An 8,787-nucleotide genomic window follows, 5' to 3' on the forward strand; every position below is an offset into this window, starting at 1 on the left:
AAGCTGACTTCATAACTTTTCCTATAAACCAAAAAATGGTTTGAACTCACCATTATGGGGATCAGTGTTCTCTTTGGTTGGGCTCTTCCTATTGATGCAGCGATGCAACAAGAAATCAGTTAGTTTAATTTCAAAGGAAGGGAAGTAATGAATAGATTTCTTTGACCTAACTAAATCATTTACTAGTCCATTTTTCTATCTGAGGGTTGCTTAAAATAATTGTGTAAGTAGTAAAACAATACAAACACAAATGGGGCAAAAAATGTGTTTTAAGTTTAGATGAGTCCCCCCTATCTTGCCTCACTGTTGTTTGGCCAACCACGCACCTCACCTACTCACACACACACACGCACACACACGCACACACACACACACACACACACACATACACACACACACACTGTGTTGAGAGTTCTTCAGTATCTGTAAAGGCTATTTTATTCACTTTAAACATCGGACGAAGTGATTATTTTTTTCTTTAAAACAGACAATGCCGAGTTATTAATAATTAGCAATCACAAAAAAATGATGATAATAGATGTATTTTTCTACAAGTCCGATATTTTAGCGATTGCTGTTTTGGTAGCTTGTTGTAAGTCACCCACTACAACAAACACGGCGATAAGCTTATGTGTGAACTGATATAAGGCTAATATTGCAGATCTACCGCTGTGTTGGGTTTTGCTCAATGTTATGTGGAAGAAGCAAGATGGTTTAAAGGGATAGTTCACCCAAAAACGAAATGTTTAAATGTTTATCTGCTTACCCCCAGGGCATCCGAGATGTAGGTGTCTTTGTTTCTACAGTAGAACACAAATGAAGATGTTTAACTCCAGTCGTTGCAGTGTGATAGTCGTATAATGATATTTTAGAGTATGAGAGCAATGAGAGTAAAAACACACAGACATACGAATCCTTATTAACCATGCGGCTCGTGGCGACATGTTGATGTCTTAAAGGGTTAGTTCACCCAAAAATGAAAATTCTGTCATTAATTACTCACCCTCATGTCGTTGGACACCCGTAAGACCTCCGTTCATATTCGGAACACAAATGAAGATATTTTTGTTGAAAGCTGATGCTGAGAAAGGCTTCAGATAGGCCTCCATTGGCATTCAGTACACTTATACTCCCAAGACCGATAAAAGGCACTTAAAATGTCGTTACAAAGTCCATCTCACCACAGTGGCTCTACAATAATCTTACGATGCAACGACAATAGTTTTTGTGCGCAAAAAAAAATCAAAATAACACCTTTATCCAGCTTGTTATTGCCTTCCGCGTGTGCCTCCACGACGCATGCGCGAGAATATGACGTAGCGCCGGGGTTCGGGAATCCATGAAATGCCACTCTAACCCCATTTTGAGCACTACACTGAGACCTAAAGCACGATAAATGTAGAATCCAACAGCTGAGATACGCGCGTCTTCCTCTGATTGTAAACAAATCACTTCTGGGTCATGTGTCCGAACGCCGGATCTACGTCATATTCTCGCGCATGCGTCGTGGAGGCACACACGGAAGACAAGAACAAGTTGGAAAAAGGTGTTATTTTGATTTTTTTTGCGCACAAAAACTATTGTCGTCGCATCGTAAGATTATTGTAGAGTCACTGTGGTGAGATGGACTTTGTAACGATGTTTTGAGTGCCTTTTATCCGTCTTGGGAGTATAAGTGTACTGAATGCCAATGGAGGCCTATCTGAAGCCTTTCTCAGCATCAGCTTTCAACAAAAATATCTTCATTTGTGTTCCGAATATGAACGGAGGTCTTACGGGTCTCAAACGACGTGAGGGTGAGGAATTAATGACAGAATTTTCATTTTTGGGTGAACTAACCCTTTAAGACACGAAACCCAACAGTTTTTATGTAATTTTTTTACCTCTTATCAGACAAATGTCATCTAGTTTTCCCAGCGCCATAACTTCCGGCGAATAAGGTCAAAATACTGGCGCGATCAAAGATATATAAATGTAGATGCCTCATTCGACCGATCCGCAGGCACTAATGAGGAATCTATATATATATATATATCTATGATCGCGCCGGTATTTTGACCTTATTCGCCGGAAGTGATGGCGCGGGGACGGCTGATGCAGAGCCACAGAAAAAAATGAAATACATCTTTAAATATGGATATTTTTCTTACACAAACGCATCGATTCGATTCAGAAGGCCTTTATTAACACCCCAGAGCCGCGTGGAGCAGTTATTTGACGGAGAGATGCATTTTTTATGGACTTCATAAACAGAACAACTATTAATGCCATTATAAAGCTTGGATTAGCCAGAACATTTTTAATATAACTCAGATTTTATTTGTCTGAAAGAAGAATGTCATATACACCTTGGATGACTTGAGGGTGAGTGGGCTAATTTTCATTTTTGGGTGAACTATCCCTTTAATATTTATATTACCGCGTGGCAAACCTATGATAACTCATATTTGAACAACTACTTTGTGTTGTTGGCCAGATAAAATGACAGAGAAAAGAAAAACAGAAATGAGATAATTTTTATTATCTATATACACTTCAAAAATTGCCCTTGAGAAATGTTATGTTTACCCCCCCACCACACCCCCTGTTAGATGAAATATACGCTCATACAAACAGCTGTAAAATATGAAATGTTTAGTTTAGCTACTTACATCTCACACTTTATGACCGTCGTTTACTGAAGGGTCGCTCAGCAGCTTCTGTGAACATAAAGCCCGCCTACTTTGATTTGATTGGTCATCTCAAATATTTTGACATTGACGAGCGGTGACAGTTAATACTATATTAGACATTTATTTCACAACATTTATTATACACCTGACCTCATAGCTGGCCATGGACATGAACCTAACAATTCTTTTTTTTATGTTTCAAAAGTTGATTGTGAGCCCCCAGTGGCCAGGAGGTGTAATTGCAGCTCCGACCTCAGGAGGGAACGTATATTTGCAGAGCCAGTGTCTCTTTTTTATGCTTTAGTGCCACTGCGCTCCAGTTTGTATGTGATTCTTGCTGTTTTTCTTCTCGCTGTGTGGAAGAAAAAAACATCCCGGTGGCACAGACCCGAGTGGCTCTCCTCTGTTTGATGAGCCACACTTCCTGTCTGAAAAATGGCACTGCAAGGTTCATTTACGGAGATGGGCTGGCAATGACACATTGACGGTTTGCTCGCATTGACAGTGAAGGTTGAGTCTTTGATTTGTGTTCACCTTTCCTGACAGGTGTCTCTCCAACACTTCATTTTATAAGGAGCCAACGCGGTCTCCTTTTTCTAAAGCTATTTCTCTGAAAACACTGAAAATAGCATGTCGGCTCATTTGCTTTAGGGTGAAATGTCGATTTCAAGCATATATCGATTTGGGACTGGGGGGACATCATGTTCTGTTTTGAGATATCCAAACGACAATATCTGATAGCAAGCATACTACACTTCTTCCTCCAGGGGTGTCCTAAGGCACAGGACAAAACTAACCACAATGTTGTTAACATTCTGTCATTGTACCACAGCGTTTTAACTTTTCACAGCATTTTTCAAATCGACTCATTGACGCTGATGCAGCATCAACACCATTGCCCTATGGGAAGGTGTAATTCCGTAGCTTTCTTGGAGAACCTTGGTGCGGCTATAAATAATGGGTTGCGAAGTGCAAGGGAAAGAGAGAGAGAGAGAGAGAGAGAGAGAGAGAGAGAGAGAGAGAGCAGGTGCCTTTTGGCAACTCTGATCAAAAGGGCACCAAATGGGCTTATTAGCGTTTTCCTCACACCATCTGGGAATGGGGAAAGGGTAATGTGTGACAGAGTGCAGTTGCTGGAGTTCCCACATGGTCTACTAAACCTTGATTTAGGGTTTGTGGAGTCACACGGAGCAGGAGAATGATGTATATGAGCACTTCCTTAGCCAGTGCAGTTGGGTTGAGTGCTGGTGCTCAGGGTGTATTAGTCTTTCACACAATTACTTGCATTAGTGCTGCCTTAGGGTTAGTGTCCCTGTCTTCTTTGCACACTTCCACACAGCAAAGCGATGATATCTTTATTGCATGGCACCTGCACCTTTGGCGCTGTCTCTTTCCCTTCTGTCTGTTGCAGTCTTTAATCCCTCTCTCCTTTTGCTGGGATAGAATCAACCCTGGCTCACTGGACGTGCTTGTGTGGACATTTCTGCATTGCTTCTTGCATGTTTCAAAGGAAAATGCCCAGTGAGTTGCGTTAAAAGCATGCTCAGCTTTATCTGAAACAGATGAACATGAATCTGGCAGCATGTTATTATGGTGGTTGTTGTACAAATCACAGCAGTTTGGAAATTAAATGTGCGGCGTGTGGTGCTAAAATGTTAATGCGTTTGGAAATAATGTACCAGCTACACCTGGGCTCAGGAACCTTTTCTGACCAAAGAGACTTTTTTTTTTTGGTTAATGCATTTTTCCAATAGAGCCACAACAACAAAATATATAATATTTTTTTTAAAAAGTCGTTTTTTTGTCAGTAACATTTAAAAAAAATTGTTAGTAAAAAAATAGTAACTTTATGAGGTCCATATACTAAAGTAAACAAATATGCAACAAACAATAAATAACTTGCAATATGGAATTATTATGAAGGGTTTTCACTGTGATAACAGCGGTCAGCGGTACGCGAGTCGACTTGCACTAAAAGAGTAAACCCTGACGCAAGGTACAGGAGCATCTCAAGCTGGATAGATGCTCTTTTATGATGGATAGATGCTCTTTTATGATCGATATATGCTCTTTTATGATGGATATATGCACTTTTATGATGGATATATGCACTTTTATGATGATAGATGCTCTTTTATGATGGATAGATGCTCTTTTATGATCGATATATGCTCTTTTATGATGGATATATGCACTTTTATGATGGATATATGCACTTTTATGATGGATAGATGCTCTTTTATGATGGATAGATTCACTTTTATGATGGATAGATGCACTTTTATGATGGATAGATGCACTTTTATGATGGATAGATGCACTTTTATGATGGATAGATGCTCTTTCATGATGGATATATGCTTTTATGATGGATATATGCACTTTTATGATGGATAGATGCTCTTTTACGATGGATATATGCACTTTTATGATGATAGATGCACTTTTATGATGGATCGATGCACTTTTATGATGATAGATGCTCTTTTATGATGGATCGATGCACTTTTATGATGATAGATGCTCTTTCATGATGGATATATGCTCTTTTATGATGGATATATGCTCTTTTACGATGGATATATGCACTTTTATGATGATAGATGCTCTTTTATGATGGATAGATGCACTTTTATGATGGATACATGCTCTTTTATGATGGATATATGCACTTTTATGATTGATAGATGCACTTTTATGATGGATAGATGCACTTTTATGATGACAGATGCTCTTTTATGATGGATATATGCACTTTTATGATTGATAGATGCACTTTTATGATGGATAGATGCACTTTTATGATGACAGATGCTCTTTTATGATGGATAGATGCTCTTTTACGATGGATAGATCACTTTTATGATGATAGATGCACTTTTATGATGGATTATGCACTTTTATGATGATATATGCACTTTTATGATGTATTATGCACTTTTATGATTGACGATACACTTTTATGATGGATAGATGGATTTTTATGATGATAGCTCTTTTATGATGGATAGATGCTCTTTTATGATGATAGCTCTTTTATGATGGATAGATGCTCTTTTATGATGATATGTCTTTTATGATGATAGCATTCGTCTGAATGAAGAAAGTCATACACCTGACTTGAGGGAGAGTAAACCATGGGATAATGTTCATTTTTGGGTGAACTAATCCTTTAATGTTTCATAGAGACGTCAGTATCAGTGATACTGTCCTTCATTCAAAATAACATGCCATTACAACTAATATTTAAAATGTATGTCCTTACGTTGTTTCTACAATAACTTGGAGAGTAACTGTGAAATTAATTACAGAAAAAAAAGTGTGATATTTGTAATACAGCACAATTTTTTTTTTCAATGAGCTTAACTCAGCTTAAAGTACCTTGGGCAAAACCATTGAGGTGTATTGTGACCATATGGCCAAAAGGTAGAGATATTCATCTTTTGAGGGTTAATATTGTAGCTGCACCTTTGCTGGTTCTGCCCCAATAAGAAAACCAAAGATACAATCTTAGCAGTTTTTTCACGAACAGACACAGATATTAACTGGTAAAGTCAGAGACTTAGCTTTGCTGATGGCGCTTGCTTTATCCCCGTGAGAATTAGCACAGATGCAAACACAGACGCACACACACACACACACACACCTGCAGCTGTCTCCAGACAGACTTGCTCTCTCTCTTAAAGCACCAAAGCTGAACTCGGCAATCATAATTGTGTCGTCCTTTACGGCTTCAGCTAATGGTGGCAGCACCAGCTCCTCATTTGTCTTCAAGAAGGCGACACAGTCCAGCAAATCCTCTAATAGTTTAAATCATCGGGACACAGATGTCATGCCAGAGCGCTAATTAGCCAGGTAGAACATAGGTGATCGCCAAGCGAAAGGACAATCCTCCTCATCGCTCCAAGGTGTAATATAATTTCCAGAAAGCCTGCAACCGTGGAATATAACACATTTTCATTGCCGCTGATTCGGTCAATATGTTCAACGGGATCCTCCAGACACACAGTCCGGTCTGGGGTCCAGCAGGCGTTCTGATTGGCCGGAGGACCGCAGGGGAAATGGAGCGCTCACTCTTGCGCAAGCGGGAAACGCAGAAAATATGAGTCCAGACGGCCAGGTGTGTCCCGATTCCTCTGATTGAATTCCCGCCTGCCTCCATGGCCTTCACCACCACAGCTCACTTTTCATCTCACCTAATCTCATTATGATTTTATGGCCTGTGCCGCCCAGGGATGTGAGGCTTTAGGAGCGAGCCGAGCTGCCAAATAGATTCCCTTCAAGCTGCCGCGAAAGGGAAACAGAATAAGAGCGAAAATCTCCGGTTCCAACTTGATAGAGTTGTTTTTGACAGAAGCCAAGTGGAATGCCGAATTTAATTGTTTGTACCGCTAGTTTATTTTGCCTCTTCTAATGATCCTGGATGGCAGTTGTCATCGTATAATAGCTCGGCTTGGCTAAGGCTAATGACAGCTAATTAGCCGGAGTGTAGAGAGACAGTTTTTTTTTTTTTATGTCTCTGGTCTATAAACTGTTGTAAAGCGACATCATAGCTCAGTAATAACATGGTTTAAAGGATGTAATGTTCTGAAACAACTAATTAAGCATTCAATTAAAGGCGGGATCTAATGCTATTCCAGCCTTATTTACACTGTTCAAGAGTTGATGCTCATGATAAACATGGACAACATTTCACTAAACGAGTATTTCTGTGCCAAATACACTCAGGATTTCTTTTTTTTCCGAGTATGGCCCTGTATGATGTCATAAAGGGCGGGATTCCTTGTATGATCGCACACACACACACACACACACCAACCAGAGCGAGAGAAAGAGCGCATCCATCACTGAGCTTCGTCCGGGTTCACTGCAAAAAATGCTTTTCTTACTTAGTATTTTTGTCTTGTTTTCAGTCCAAATATCTAAAAAATCTTACATTAAGAAGCATTTACTAGACAAGCAAAAGTTTTTGTTTTGTTTTGGGGGAAAATAACTCAAAATTAAGGGAGTTTTTGCTTAAAATAAGCTAAATAATCTGCCAACAGGGTAAGCAAAATAATCTTGTTTTCTGTTTGAATTAAGATTATTTTGTTTACCCCTTTGGCAGATTATTTTGCTTATTTTAAGCATTTTTTTAACCTTAATTTTGAGTTATTTTCCCCCAAAACAAGATTTTTTTTTTGCTTATCTAGTAAATGCTTCTTAATGTAAGATTTTTTAGATATTTTGCCAGAAAACAAGACAAAAATACTAAGTAAGAAAAGCATTTTTTGCAGTGTTGTGGGAGCCGTCGGCGGCGCTGGCGTTGTGTTTTTAGACACGAGATGAGCAATGTCACTAAAGAAGTGTGTGTGTGTGTGTGTGTGTGTGTGTGTGTGTGTGTGTGTGTGTGTGTGTGTGTGTGTGTGTGTGTGTGTGTGAGGGAAAGATCACCTTGTTCAGCTTCACAAATAACCCAGCGTTAAGGGAACAGTGGATGCAGTTTGTGTTTCCGGAGTTCTGCAAGTGTGTGTGTTTATTCCCGGTCATGAGTGGAAACCGCAGGCGGTGAGTGAAACTGATCAAATGTGTTTTGTTGGCAATCGGCGCGCAAGTGCAAGTATAATGTGAACAACACTAATGTATAGTGTGTGTGTGTGTGTCTCTTTTGCTCCGCCCACTGCACGCTAGCGCTGGGCAAAAAAAAAAAGATTTTGCGATTAATCGTTTTTTAAAATGTGTTCGATTCAAAATCGATACTCAAAGGCCAAGAATCTATTTTTTTCCATAATTAATTTTGCAAACATTGAACATAAAACATAACGTAAATCTAATTACTCGTCTTCTCCACTAGCCTTGCGCGATGTTACAAAGGACCGAGAGGCGCGCCTGTCATTCATTCAGTGCTTAAATGGCGGCTTCCGGTGCGTTGACGTTTGTAATGCTGAGGTGAAATGCTACAAATCTGCAGAACTATTTGATGAGACATCACCCAGACGCTGCAACACCAGAGCAGCCGAGCACACAACCGCTAAAAATATATCCCATACATGCGAACGCTTGCCTTGCATTATGATCATTGTATTAAACTTGAGCGTTCACTTAAGCACTACATGCCAGCGCGTCGCGGTTCTCC

The sequence above is a fragment of the Gobio gobio genome (genome assembly GCF_949357685.1).
Source record: "Gobio gobio genome assembly, chromosome: 9".
NCBI classification, from domain to species: Eukaryota; Metazoa; Chordata; class Actinopteri; order Cypriniformes; family Gobionidae; genus Gobio; species Gobio gobio.